We start from the raw sequence: 16,179 nt of genomic DNA on the forward strand, positions 1-16,179 counted from the left end.
TTCTACAATAGCCAAATCATGGAAAGATCCTAAATGTCCATCACCTGGTGAATGGATCAAGAAGATGTGGTATATATATATATACATATATACAACGGAGTATTACGTGGCAATGAGAAAGAATGAAATACGGCTATTTGTAGCAAAGTAGATGGACCTCAAGGGTGTCATGCTAAGTGAAATAAATCAGGCAGAGAAGGACAGATACCATATGTTTGCATTCATAGGTCTAACAGGAGAGACCTGACAGGGGACCATGGGGAGAGGAAGGGGGAAAAGAGCTGGGGAGAATGAGCGACACAAATCACGAGAGACTATTGAATACTGAAAACGAACTGAGGGCTGAAGAGGGAGGGAGGGAAGGGGATGATGGTCATGGTGGGGGACACTTGTGGGGAGAAGCACTGGGTGTTATATGGAAACCAATTTGACAATAAACTATTATAAAAAAAAGAAAACATAAAAAAATGATGAATACTATTTTTTCAATGTTGACTGCTTTTTCACTTCTGTTGAGGAACAAAGGCATCCACTCACTGAGCTTATGTGACCTGAAATGCGTGAAAAATTATCCTATCCAAAAACATCTTTCCCCACCAACTTAGAAATGGACTTCATTCCTCTTCACCAATTACTTTCTCCTTTAATATAGAGCATTGGAAGTCTTAAATAAAATGCTATATTACATATTCCTGATGACTATTTTAGCACTGCACTAATTCACAAGATTGATTGATTGTCTGATTAAGAACCTAAGGTTTCATAGCAATGCATCTCAACCCACTATTGACAAATGTGGGCAAGTTATTTAAGCCCCCGTGGCTTATCTTATAATGGGATATGTTTATAAGCTATTTACTTCCAACCTCTCTTTCTTAAAAACAAAGTTCTGTAACAAAGTCCTTCATTCCATTTTACTTAGTTCAAGAGATCAGGTGAATTCTATCTAAAAAAAAAAAAAATCCAGAAATTAAAAAGAATGAAAGCAATAAAACAGTGATTGCCATTTTCAAGTTACTAAGTTTGAAGAGATACCAACTTTTACAAAGTAAGTTTCCACTCTGGATAATGTGTTCTACTTTCTTCAGTTCTTTCTTATCTCACTGCGTTTCCTGGGCTTATGCCTCATCGCTTACCACTTATTGACCAGTTTAATTAGTCTCAGAGAAGCTGTGGAAATCCCAAAATGCAGAGTTGCTTACAGACTTCCCTAGGATGATTCATGAAATCCCTATAGGCTCACTGGAATATTCATTTTGATGGTGTCTTATAGATTAGAAAAAGCCTTATTGCTTTACTAGCTAGACTTCTCTGTGACTAAAAACAAAACAACAACAACAAAAAAAACAACCAATGTGAACTCTTCTGCAGGAATGGAGAGGAGATATGATAAAAGAAAAATGGCATTACTTTCCAATACCAAGGAAATTTATTAGCAAACACATTAAAATGCACTTGAGTAGTCATCAGACTGAATTGTTTTGGAAAAGGCTCTACTTTGGAAAAACACAGGGAAAAACATCTTCAGTCCTGGAGCTTGGCACAGTGAGACAGCAGGATGACAAATGTCTTATTATTCCCCATGGTGCCTTAATGTTTAGAGGACATCTGTTACTCTGTGTTTCTCCCTCCCCTGAGTCACCTTTATCAGAGTCTAACCTTATGTTACTGCTACTCTCCGTGTCCACCTGGTAGGTGATAAGACACAGATGTAGTCCTCCAGCGTGGCAGACAGATTGGCCTTAAAGTCAGGAGGCTGAGCTTTTATTCTCTGCTCCTGTACTAGCTAAGGAGTCTCAGGCAAATGCCACACATTCTCTTGGCCTCGGTGTTCTCATATGAAAAACAAGATGCCTTCCAATGAAATGTAAGCTGACTTCCTCCTGTTCATTAGGGGTTCCTCAGGCCACAGAACTAATATACAGGGAAGGGGTGATGACGTATCCTTCGTAGCAGTAATTGTCTTGCTGCTGCATGGTGGGGATGCGCTAGGGAGGGCTATGCTCAGAACTCAGGGCCTTGGTGCACAGCCTCTTAGCACTGCTCGGCCCAGTGGCCAAGTCCGCTCCCTGGGAAAATGTTCGCCTCACATAGACAGGACTATCAATGCCTCGTATTCCACATGTATGAAGTTTAGCTCTGTCCAAACCTACTTTAGAAAAGCATGCAAAATCATCTTTATTCCCACAGGCTGGCACAAGGAGAGAAGAGGTCAAAAGCAAAAACAAAACATTCAACCAATGTGCTGGTAGAAGATAAGAAGAACAGAAAGAGCAGAGAGAACTTAGCCTTCAGTATTTGGCCCACTGCAAAAGTGGGCATTGTGTCAGCCGTGTGTTAAGTACTTGTCCTTTTTCAGTCCCCCATACCCGCTACTTTAAAAGGAAAACAATGGAGGTGGCTGACATTTCAGGTTCAGGTGGACCTGTGACCAACTTCTCATCGCTCCAGACCTACTCTCTATCCTTCCTTCTGTTGTGTTCCCTGGGAGGTTGATGTAAGCGGGCAGCTCACCCCTTGCCCTCTGGTTTCCCGACAGGGAGCAGAGTCAGAGGAGAGAAGAAGAATAAGGTCAGAGCATATATGTGTGCCCTTGTATGAAGTTGCTGCACTGTGAGCTGGGGACATCCATCCACTAGGGGTCGAAGCTTCTGTTAGGCAGCTGTTTTCGCAAAGCCTGATCTCCTGGGTCTAATAATGGCTTTCTTTCCTTGCCCCCAAGCCTAAGAATGGTAATGGCATGCCTAAGTTACTAATAATTGGGTATTTTATTATCACTTTTGGGTTCTTTACACCCTGCCCACACTTTTGTAAATAGTCCCTTTATTAAACCCTCCTCAGATTTGCACGAACTATTTCTTTTCTGGGTGGGAGGTCTGACTAACATAGACCAGTTTTTCATAGCAACCACAGGGGTGATCGTAAGATGAAATGACTTTTTATATGTATGTGAAATTTCTTTGGAGAATGTAATATTTGTAAAGTTCAAATGAAGCATATGCAATACATACAGAAAAAAATGTGTGAAACACGTATGTAGAGTGTGAAGAAAAATAGTACTGTGATCAGTACTATGATCCAGACATAAAACATTGCTGGCACAATCTTCCCAACCTGCCCTACTCTGCCAACTGAAGACATTTTCATTCTGACATTCATGACAATTATCCATTGCTTTTCTGCATTTTACCAATGAATGTGTATTTTATCAGCTATGTAAGTGTCCTTTAAACCTAAAGTTTTATTTTGCCTGTTACAGAACTTCTACAAATGGGATCATACTATAGACTTTTTTTGATTTTGCTTCTTTTGCTCAATTTTATGATAGATTTATTTATGTTGTTGTGTATAAGTATCCATGTTTTGCAGGATACTTTCTTTACTTTCACTACTATATACTGTTTCAATGTAACAATATTCAGTCTTTAATTTATGTATTGTAGTGTCAATGACTATTTGACTTCTTTCCAGTCCCCGGATATTTGGAACAATGCTACTAGAAAATTTTTGTGCTTACGTCTAGGGCACAATGCAAGAGTTTCTCTAGGACAATGGTTCTTGAATGTTTTGGTCTCAAAATCCCTTTACACTCATAAAACTTTGAGGATTCCATAGAGCTTTTGTATGTATGGGTGACATTTATCAATAATTACTACATGAGAAATTAAAACTGAAAAATTTTAAATATCTATTAACTTATGTTTAAAACTAATAAACCTATTACATATTAACCTAAATAATGTGTTTTTAATTTAAAAACTTTAAGGTTTAAGAAGATAATACAGAATTCTTTATGCCATTGGGCTAAAGAATTCCTAAATTATACAAAAAGTAAAACCATTAAAAAATTGGTAAATTAGACTACATTAAAGAACTTCTGTTCACGAAATGATACCTGAGAGGGGGAAACCCAAGCCACAGCATAACAGGGGATATTAACTACAGATGTAAACAACAAAGGACTTGAATCTAAAACATGAAAACTCATGTAAGTCCTCTTTGATTTCTTAGTTGACCCCTTCATTATTTAGTAGCATGTAATTTAGCCACCATGTATCTATGTTCTTTCCAGATTTTTTCTTGTGATTGATTTCTAGTTTTATACCATTGTGATAAAAAAGATGCATGATGTGATTTCAGTCTTTTTATTTATTTTTTTAAAAGTTTTATTTATTAATATGGAGAGAGAGAGAGAGAGAGAGAGAGAGAGCACACATGTGAGCAGGGAGAGGCAGAGAAAGAGGGAAAGAAAGAATCCTAAGAAGGCCCAATGCTGTCAGCACAGAGCCTGACATGGGGCGGCTTGATCTCATGAACCTTGAGATCATGACCTGAGCCAAAATCAAGAGTTGGACAATTAACCAACTGAGCCACCTGGGCACCATGATTTCAGTCTTTTTAAATGTATTGAGATTTGTTTTGTGACTTAAGGTGATCTATTCTGGAGAATGTTCCATGTGTACTTTTTTTAAGTTTAGTTATTTATTTTGGGAGACAGAGAGAGAGAGAGTGAGAGAGCAAGCATGAGCAAGTAGGGGAAGGGCAGAAAGAGGAAGAGAGAGAATCCCAAGCAGGTGTCACACTGTCAGCACAGAGCCCAATGCAGGGCTTGAATTCACGAACTGTGAGATCATCACCTAAGCTGAAATCAAGAGTGGAACACTCAACTGCTGAGCCACCCAGGTGCCCCCATGTGTACTTGAAAAGAAAGTAGAGTCTGCTATTTTTGGCTGGAATATTCTGTATATATTTGTTGGATCCATCTGTTCCAATGTGTCATTAAAAGCCACTGTTTCCTAGTTGGCTTTCTGTCTGGATGATCTATCCATTGATTTAAATGGAGTGTTAAAGTCCCCTACCATCATTATATTACTGTCAATTTCTTCCCTTATATCTGGTAATACTGCTTTATGTATTTAGGTGCTCCCATGTTGGGTCATATATATTTGTAATTGTTATATCCTCTTGTTGGATCGTTCTGTTTATCATTATGTGGTTTCCTTCTTTGTCTTTTGTTATAGTCTTTGTTTTAGAGTCTATTTTGTCTGAGGGGTGCTTGGGTGGCTCAGTTAGTTAAGCATTCAACTTTGGCCCATCTCATATCTCATGGTTTATTGGTTAGAGCCCCACGTAGAGCTTACTTCAGATTTTGTGTCTCCTTCTCTTTCTGCCCTCCCTGTCCCCCCTCTCAAAAATAAATAAAAATAAAAATAAAACTCTATTTTGTCTGATATAAGTAGTGGCACCCTAGCTTTTTTTCACTTTCATTTTCAAGGTAAATGTTTTTCCATCTCTTCATTTTCAATCTGCATGTATCTTTAGGTCTGAACTGTCTCTTACAGGGGTGCCTGTGTGGCTCAGTTGGTTAAGCATCCAATTTCAGTTCAGGTCATTATCTCACAGCTTGTGAGTTTGAGCCCCACATTTGGCCTGAACAAAAATTGAAGTAAGTCTTTTGTAGGCAGCATATAGATGGGTCTTGCTTTATATCCATTTAGTCACCCTATGTCTTTTGATTATAGCATTAGGCCATTTACATTTAAAGTGATTATTACTAGGTGTGTATTTATTGCCATTTGTTACATATTTTATTTATTTATTTATTTTGTAGTCCTTTTCTGTTGTTTTCTCCTCCTCTTTCTCTCTTCTCTTGTGGTTTGATGGGTTTCTTTAGTGATATGCTTGGATTCCTTTCTCCTTATTTTTTGTATATCTGTTACAGGATTTTGATTTGTGGTTACCATTAGTTTCATATAGTTTCTATAGTATCTTATGCACATAGCAGTCTGTGTTAAATTGATGGTCACTTAAATTTGAACCCATTCTAAAATTATTAAATTTTTACCTCCTACCCCATTTTATGTATATGATACAATGCTTTATGTCATTTTGTTTTGTGAATCCCTTGACTAATTTTTATAGTTATCATTGATTTTACTGTTTTGTGCTTTAACCTCCATACTGGTTTTCTGAGTGATTAATCTACTACTTTTATTATATGTTTGCATTTACCTATGAAATTTTTTCCCCTCTTAATTTTCTTCTTCCTGATTATGGCCTTTCCTTTTCACTCAAAGAATTCTCTTTAATATTTCATATAAGGCTGGTTTAGTGGTCATGAAGTCCTTTCACTTTTGTTTGTCTTTGAAACTCTTTTAAATCTCCTTCTATTATGGAGGTACCTGAGTGGATCAGTCAGTTGAGTGTCCATCTTTGACTCAGGTCATGATCTCATGGTTTGTGGGTTTTAGCCCCAGGTCAGGCTCTGTGCTGACAGCTCAGAGCCTGGAGCCCGTTTCAGATTCTGTCTCCCTCTCTCTCTACCCCTCCTCTGCTCATGCTCTGTTTTTCCCTTGTCTCTCAAAAATAAATAAATGTTAAAAAAATAAAAATTGAAAATTAAAAAAAAATCTCTTTCTATTCTGAATGATAGCCTTGCTAGGTAGAGTATTGTTGGTTGCAAGTTTTTTTCCTTTCAGCACTGTATAGATCATGCCAGTCCCTTCTGTCCTACAAAGTTTCTGCTGAACAATCATCTGATAGTTTTATGGGTTTTCCCTTTATGTAACTTTATTCTTTTCTACTGTTGATTTTAAAATTCTCTCTTTATCACTATTTGCCATTTTAATATTATGTCTGTTGGTGTGGACTTGAGAGTTAATTTTACTGGAGGCTCTCTGTGCTTCTTGGATCTGGATATCTGTTTCCCTCCCCAAATTTGGGGAGTTTTCAACTATTATTTCTTAAAATAAATTTTGTGCCCCTTTTTGCTTGCTTGTCCTTTTGGTATCCCTATAGTGCAAACATTACCACACTTGATGTCACTGAATTCCCTTAACTTATTCTCATTTTTTATTATTTGTTTTGGTGTTCAGCTTGGCTCCTTTCTATTTCCCTGTCTTCCAGATCACTGATCCATTTTCTCCATTCTCCAATCTGCTGTTGATCTCATCTATTTGTATTTTTTATTTTAGCTATTGAGTTCTTCATCTCTGATTGGTTCTTTTTTGTATTTTTATCTCTTTGTTGTAGGTCTCACTGAGATCCTCCTTTTTTTTTTTTTTCCCAAGTCCAGTCAGTATCTTTATGATAATTACCTTGAATTTTTTATCAGGCGTATTGCTTTTCTCTGTTTCATTTGACTTTTTCGCTGTGGCTTTGTCATGTGTTTTCATTTGGACCATATTTCTCTATCTTCTCATTTTGTCTAACTCTCTGTGATTTTTTTTTATGTGTTAGGAAAGTCAGCTACATCTCCTAATCTTGAAAGTAGTGGCTTTATGAAGAAAAAGTGGTGTCCTGTAGTGCAATGCCCCTGTTCACCACAACCAGGTCCTCCAGGGTTGTCTCCTATGTGAGTCGCATATGCCCTACTGAGTTGCATCTGTCTTAAGTTCAGTGCACTGCAATGACTCACTTTGCCTCCTGTGAGCTCACTGGGCAGGGTTTGATCACTGTGCTGTTAAGGGACAAGTCTGGGGCTGCACTCTTCCTTCATTGTCATCTGAGAGGCCTTCATTGGTGGGTGGGGCCTGCGGTTCAGACTTGATGCTTGTCCCCAGTGTGTCTATTGGGGCTGCAGATGCACTGACCTACAGGGTGCTCTTTCTGCCTTGTCATTTTAGAGACTTTCATTGGTAGGTACAGCCAGCAGTCAAACAATAAAGTCAAAAAAGTATATGGAGGAAAATGAAAATGAAAACACAGTTGTTCAAAGTCTTTAACATGCAGCATAAGCTGTTCTATAAGACAAGATTATAGATATACAAGCCTACCTCAAGAAAAAAGAAAGATCTCAAATAAACAACCTAACTTTATACATAAAGGAGCTATAAAAAATAACAAAGCCTAAAGGCTAGATTAGAGGCTAGAAGATTAGAACAGAAACAAATGAAATAGAGACTTAAAAAGCAGTAGAAATAATCAATGAAACCAGGAGCCAGTTCATTGAAAAGAAAAGCAAATTCGAAGACCCATTAGCCAGATTTATGAAGGAAAAAAAGGATTCAAATAAATAAATTCAGAAATGAAGGAGAAGTCACAACCAATACCACAGAAATATAAAGGATTATGAGTATTATGAAAAAGCATATGTCAACAAATTGGACAACCTAGAAGAGATGGATAAACTCCCAGAAATATATTACATTCTAAGCTGAATCAGGAAGAAATTTGAGCATACTGATTACTAACAATGAAATTAAATAAATAAACAAAAAACTCTCAACAAACCGAAGTCCAGGACCAGATGGCTTCACTGGTGAATTCTATGAAGCATTTAAAGAAGAATTAATATCTATGCTTCTCAAACTATTCCAAAAAATAGAAGAGGAAGGAATGCTTCCAAATTTATTCTTCAAGGCCAGAATTTCTGTGACACTCAAACCAGATAAAAACACTACAAAAAGAGGAAAGCTACAGGCCAATATCTCTGATGAACATAGATTTAGCAAACCAAATTCAACATACATTAAAATAATTCAACCAAGTGGGATTTATTTCAGAAATGCAATGATGGCTCAATATTCACAAATCAGTCAAGGTAGTATATCACATTAACAAGAGAAAAGGTAAAAGGCATATGATCATCTCAATAGATGCAGAAGAAATGCGACAAAGTACAACATCCATTCATAATAAAAACTTTCTGCAAAGTAGGTTAGAGGGAACATACCTCAACATAATGAAGGGCATATGTGAAAAACCCATAGCTAACATCATACTCAATTGGGGGAGGGGGACTGACAATCAGACCAAAAAAGGGAATAAAAGGCATTGGTAAGGAAGAAGTAACTTTCACTATTTGCAGGTGACATGATGCTATTTATAGAAAACCCTAAGGACCCCATCATAAAGCTATTAGAACTGGTAAGTAATTCAGCAATGTTGCAGTATACAAAATTAATATACAGAAATTGGTTCCATTTCTTTACAGTAATAATGGAACAGCAGAAAGATAAATTAAGAGAACAATTCCATTTACAATTGCACCAAAAAGTAATAAAACTAACCAAGGAGATATAGTACCTATACTCTGAAAACTCATGATGAAAGAAATTGAAACTGAAATAAACAAATGGAAAGATATTCCATGCTCATGGATTGGAAGAACCAATATTGTTAAATGTCCATACTACCCAAAGCTATTTACACATTTAATGCAATCCCTATCAAAATACCAACAACACTTTTTATGGAACTAGAACAAATAATTATGAAATTTGTATGGAACTACATAAGATTTTGAATAGCCAAAGCAATCTTGAAAAGCAAAGCTGGAGACCTCACAATTCAAGTTATATTACAAAGCTGTAGTACTCAAAACACTATGGTACTGGCACAAAAATAGACACACAGATCAATGGAACAAAACAGCCCAGAAACAAAACCACATTTATAGGATTAATTAATCCACGAAAAAGGAGGCAACAATATACAATGGGGAAAATTCAGTCTCTTCAACAAATGGTCCTGGGACAACTGAATAGCAAAAGAATGAAACTGGACCACTTTCTTACACCATGTACAAAAATGAACTCAAAATGGGTTGAAGGCTAAAGTGTGAACCCTTAAACCATAAAACTCCTAGAAGACAACATAGGCAGTGATTTAGTTGATACTGGCTGGAGAAACATTTTTCTAGATATGCTCCTCGGGAAATAAAAGCAAAGTTAAGGTATTGGCACTACACCAAAATAAAAAGTTTTGCGCAGCAAAGGACACCATCAACAACCTACTGAATAGGAGAAAATATTTGCAAATGATATATTCAATAAGGGGTTAATATACAAAATACACAAAGAACCTATAGAAGTCAACACCAGGGGAAAAAATGAACCCCATAATCTGATTAAAAATTGGCAGAGGACCTAAATGGCAGAGACATTTTTCAAAGAAGACATGAAGATGGCCAACAGACACATAAATAGATGCTCAATACCACTAATCATCAGAGAACTGAAAATCAAAACCACAATGAGATATTACGTTACACCTGTCAGAATGGCTAAAACCAAAACACAAGAAGTAACAAATATTGGTGAGGATATGGAACCAAAGAAGCTCTTGTGCATTGTTGGTGGGAATGCAAATTGGTGGAGCCACTGTGGAGAATAATGTGGAAGTTCCTCAGATAATTAAAATCAGAAATACCATATGATCCTGGATTTTTAACCAAAGAAAATGAAAACATGAATTCAAACAGATGTATGAACCCCTGTGTTTACTGCAGCCAAGTCCTGGAAGCAACCCAAGTGTCCACTGATAGATGAATGGATAAAGAAGAAATGATACACACACACACACACACACACACACACACACACAGAAGAATATTTACTCAGCCATGAAAGAATGAAATCTTGTCATTTGCAACATGGATTATCCTAGAGGGCATAATGCTAAGTGAAATAAGTCAGTCAGAGAAAGAAAAATACCATATGTTTTCACATGTGGAATTTAGGAAACAAAACGAACGAACAAAGAAAAAAGAAACAAATCAAAACCAGACTCTTAAATGCAGAAAACAAACTGGTGGTTGCTGAAGAGGAGATGGTTGGTGGATGGGTGAAATAGATAAAGGGGATTCAAAGTACACTCACCGCATGAGCACTGAGTAATGCATAGAATCATTGAATCATTCTATTGTACACATAAAACTAATACAACTCTGTGTGTTAATTATGTTTAAAAAACCGAACAACTCCTACAAGTCATTATGAAAAAATCAGAAATAGATTTTGCCAATAGAAAATGGGCAGAAGATTGGGTCATGATCTCATGGTTCCTGAGTTCAAGCCCCACATCGGGTTCACTACTGTCAGCCTATCAGCATGAAGCCTACTTTGGATCCTCTGTCCCCCGCTCTCTGCCCCTCCCATGCTTGCGCTCACCCAAAAATAAATAGATAAATATTTTTAAAAAAGAAAATTGGCAGGAGATTTAAATAGGCACCTCAGAAAAGAGGATATCTACAAAGCCAAAAAATATATGAAGTTGTTGCAATTTGTTTTCCTCATTAGTAATGAGGGAAATGCAACAGAAAACCATAATAAGGTACCAACATCATCCCGACTAGTGGAGTTGATGTTTGATAGTGGGAATTTTCTTACGCTATTGATGGGGGTATAAATTAGTACAATCACTTTGAAAAAGTGTGGCACTGTCTAGTACAGACAAAGTTATACCTGTCTTCTGATACAGCAGCTTCACCCCTAGGTGTGCATCCCAGAGCAGCGGTTCTCAGAGAGGGGTCCATGGATACCTGAAGGTCCCTGATTATGTTAAAAGTCTATGAGGACAAAATGACTTTTATAATAAAACTAATGTGCTATTTGCCTTTTTCCAGCGTGTTAACATCTGCACTGATGGAGCAAAAGCAGTGGTAGGGAAAAGGCTAGAGGCTTAGCACAAATTAAGGTAGTGGTACCAAACCGCACTGGTAGTTCTTGTATTCTACAATACCACCTACCCAAAAAAATGCTAGTTCCACTTAAGAATATCGTAAAAAAAAGTTTCTAATGTTTATTTTTGAGACAGACAGAGCATGAGAGGGAGAGGGGCAGAGAGAGGAGACAGAATCCGAAGCAGGCTCCAGGCTCTGAGCTGTCAGCACAGAGCCCGACAGAAGGCTTAAATTCACCAACCACAAGATCATGACCTAAGCCGAAGTGGGATGATCAACTGACTGAGCCACCAAGGTGCCCCAAGAATATATTTAAAACAATACAATTAATAAATGAAGCAGTAAAAATTAATTATATTAAATCATAAGTAATTGTACCTTAAATACATCTTTTTCTTATGACATCAGTGGCAGTATTAACAAATGTGAAATTTCTGATATAAGGAAATGTGTTAACATTTGGAAAATCTGTGTAACTCAATGAACCAATATTAGCCAAATGACCAATTCATAGGTAAAAGTTTCATTCAGAGTTAGAGACCAGAAGATTTTAATGAACAGAGTACCTAGTTCACTGATGTGATTTCAGATTCTACATACAACTAACATTTGAGAAACTATCAGTGTTAAATAGAAGAGATGATGGTAAGCATCTTTTTATTTTTCCTTATTTCAGAGAGAAAGCTTTCAGTGTTTCACTATTTAGAATGATGTTGGCTGTACATTTTATGTAGGTAACTTTTAAATCATTTAAAAATTCCCCTTTTTCAAGTTTGATGACTTTTATTTTATTTTATTTAAATTTTTTTAAAGAAAATTTTTTAAATTTATTCTTGAGAGACAGAGAGACAGTTCAAGCAGGGGAGGGTCAGAGAGAGGGAGACAGAATCTGAAGCAGGCTCCAGGCTCTGAGCTGTCAGCACAGAGCCCGACATGGGGCTTGAATCCACTAACCATGAGATCAATACCTGAGCCAAAGCTGGACGCTTAACTGACTGAACCACCCAGGCGCCCCTATTTAAAAATTTTTAATGTTTTATTTTTGATAGAGAGAAAGAGCATGAGCGGTGGAGTGTCAGAGAGAGAGGAAGACATAGAATCTGAAGACAGGCTCCAGGCTAGCTGTCAGTACAGACCCAGATGCGGGACTCAAACCCACCAAGCATGAGATCATGACCTGAGCCAAGGTCAGATGCTTAGCAAACTAAGCCACCTAGGTGCCCCCAAGTTTGATGAATTTTAAAAGTAAGTATACATATTGATTTTCTTTTTTTTTACTATTTACTACCTCTTCTGAATATACTGAGGTAGTCATATGGTTTTTCACCTTTACTAATATGACAACTTATATTTATTTATTTTTAACCTTTTTTTTTAATTTTTTAATGCTTTATTTATTTTGATATAGAAGAGACAGAGCATGAGAGGGGGAGGGTGAGAGAGAGAGGGAGACACAGAATCTGAAACAGGCTCCAGGCTCTGAGCTAGCTGTCAGCACAGAGCCTGATGCGGGGCTCGAACCCACAAACGTGAGATCCTGACCTGAGCTGAAGTCGGAGGCTTAACCGACTGAGCCACCCAGGTGCCCCTATTTTTAAGCTTTTTAAATGTTCATTTATTTTTGAGAGAGAGAGAGAGAGAGAGAGAGAGAGAGAGAGACAGCGTTGGCGGGGAGGGGCAAAGAGAGATGGAGACCCAGAATCTTAAGCAGGCTCCAGGCTCTGAGCTATCAGCACAGAGTCCATCACTGGGCTCGAACAGAAGAACCCAAGATCATGACCTGAGCTGAAGTCAGACATTTAACTGGCTGAGCCACCAGACACCTATATATTGATTTATTTTTAAATGTTAAACCAATTTTGTATTCTAGGATAAATCCAATTTGGTTTTATATATTATCCTTTTGTACTGCTGGATTTAGTTTTCTAATATTTTGTTTCAGATTTTTCAATTAATGTCCATAGATCGAATTAGCCTGTGATTATTTATATTTGGTCATAATGTCCATGGTGAGTGTTAGTATCTTATTATGAGTTTGAGAGTTCTCTCTTTTATTTTATGTTTATATAATATTAGAACACTTTTTCCCTTAAAATACTGGTAGAACTCACATTAAAGCCTCCTGGTCCTAGAGTTTCCTTTAAGGATTTTCTATTAATGGTTTAACTTTTTAATGGTTGTAGGATTATTCAGGTTTTTAAAGCTATTACAGGTTTTGCTAATTTTTCCCCTAGAAAATTAGTCCATATAGCCTATATATTTTTAAATGTATCAACATTAAGACATTCATTATATCCTTTTGTGATTTTTTTTTAATGTCTGCAACTTGTGGAGGAGTATGCTCCTTTCGAATCTTGAGTCTGTGTGTGCTTATTCACCCTGTCTGTCTGTCTCTCCTTTCTCTTAGAGTCTCACCAAAGATTTGACAACTTCATTAGCCTTCTCAAAGAACCAAGGATTGCCTTTATTAATCCTATTAGGTTTTTTTTTCTGTTTCATGTATTTCTGTTCTTATTTATTATTTCTTTTCTATTACTTTCTGTTTATTTCTAATATTTTGAGATGGTTGCTTATCTCATTAATTTTTGCCCTATTTCTTTCTCTTCTTTTTTTTATATTGCCCTTTGTCTTTTCTACTATATCACATTTAAGTCTATAAATCAACCCTCTAAGTACTTTTTAACTGTATCCTACATATTTTCAATAGGTGTGAATTTATTATTTAATAGAACACAATTTTTAAAATTTCCATCATGAGTAATTTTTCAAATACATGGGGATGTTCTGTTTATCTTTTTATTATTTGTTTATAGTTTGATCACCCTCTGTGTTATCTCCATTCTTGCTTTAATGATCTCATGAGTCCATTTTTGAAAAGTTGTTTATGGACTTTGGAGTATTTGTTTTGCAGTTGTTTAATGTAATATATATATAATAAATATATATATTGAATCATTTATTAGGTAATTTTTCTTTATTTTTAATGTTTATTATTTCTTTTTGAGACACACACACACACACACACACACACACACACACACACACACACAGTGTGAGTGGGGGAGGGGCAGAGAGAGAGGGGGACACAGAAGCCAAAGCGGGATCCAGGCTCTGAGCTGTCAGCACAGAGCCCGACTCTTGAACCATGAGATCATGACCTGAGCTGAAGTCAGACACTTAACCAACCAACTTAGCCACCCACACGCCCCTGTTAGGTAATTTTTCTTGTCATATTCTATTATTTTTAAGTTTTCCATATAATTGTGGTTTGCCTACTTCACCGTATAGTTCTGATTACCTCTTACATAGTTCGAGGATGTTAGTAGGTATATATAAATTTTAAATATAAGTAAAACTTGAAATTATATGATTAAGAAGGGTTGATTATCTTAGTAAACTTTTATTGTAAAATATTTATAACATCAACTTTGCTGTTTTAACCATTTCTAAGTGTACAATTCAGTGGCATTAATTATATTTACCATATTGTGCAATGGTAACTGCTATATAGTTACAAAACATTTCCATCACCCCAAATAGAAACTGTAACCATTAGACAAAAATTCCCCATGTTCCCTTCCTCCCACCCTGACAAATCTACTTCCTGTCTCTATGAATTTGTCTGTTCTAGATATTTCATATAAGTGAAATCATACAGTATTTGTCATTTTATTTCTGGCTTATTTCACTTAGCATATGTTTTCAGGGTTCATCCATATATATGTGCCGTGTGTATCAGAACTCCATTCCTTTTCAGGACTGAATTAATACTCCTTTATATGTACACAGTTCATTTTGTTTAGCCATTGATTTGTTGAATAGTTGGGTTGTTTCCACCTTCTGGCCGATGTGAACAATGCTGCCGTAACATGGTATAAAAGTATCTTGTGAGCCCCTGCTTTCCATTTTTTTAGCTAGATACCTCAGAGTGGAATTGCTGGGAATAGTAATTCTGCACTTAACTTTTTGAGTAACAGCCAAATTGCTTCCAATAATGCTTTTCTTGCCTTAAAATCTGTTTAGAGTACTAGGGATATAAGAATGCTGGCTCTCTGGGCACCTGGCTGGCTCAGTCGATTAAGCATTCGACTTCGGCTCAGGCCATGATCTCATGGTCTGTGGGTTCAAGCCCCGCATCGGGCTCTGTGCTGACAGCTCAGAGTCTGGAGCCTGCTTCAGATTCTGTGTCTCCGTCTCTCTCTGACCCTCCCTGACTCACACTCCACTCTCTCTTCTTCAAAAATAAATAAACATTAAAAAAAAAACAGAATGCTGGTTTTTTTCTGTTTGTATTTGTAGAGTATATATGTTTCTATTTCACCTGTTTGAATATTCGTTTTTTTATTCCGTCTGAAAACCTGTTTTATAGTTGATTCATTTAATCCATTTATGTTTTTTTCATCAATTAGTGTTAATAACTTATATCTTTACACTTTTAAATTTTTTTTTGAGAGAGAGATACAGAGTGTGAGTGGAGGAGAGCAGAGAGTGAGGGAGACACAGAATCCAAAGCAGACTGTAGGCTCTGAGCTGTCAGCACAGAACCCAACGTGGGGCTCGAACCCACGAACTGTGAGATCATGACCTGAGCCGAAGTCAGACATTTAGCCAACTGAGCCACCCAGGTGCCCCGGTAACTAATATATTTTAAATTAATCACACAGGCTTTGCTTTCTCTTTGTCTCACTTGTTCTATTATTCTTTTTCTCTTCTTTTCTTCTTTTGAATTGATGATTTTTAAAATCATTCTATTTTCTCCTCTGTAACCAATTTAT

This window comes from Suricata suricatta, chromosome 8 (assembly GCF_006229205.1).
Source record: "Suricata suricatta isolate VVHF042 chromosome 8, meerkat_22Aug2017_6uvM2_HiC, whole genome shotgun sequence".
In the NCBI taxonomy this organism is placed as follows: domain Eukaryota; kingdom Metazoa; phylum Chordata; class Mammalia; order Carnivora; family Herpestidae; genus Suricata; species Suricata suricatta.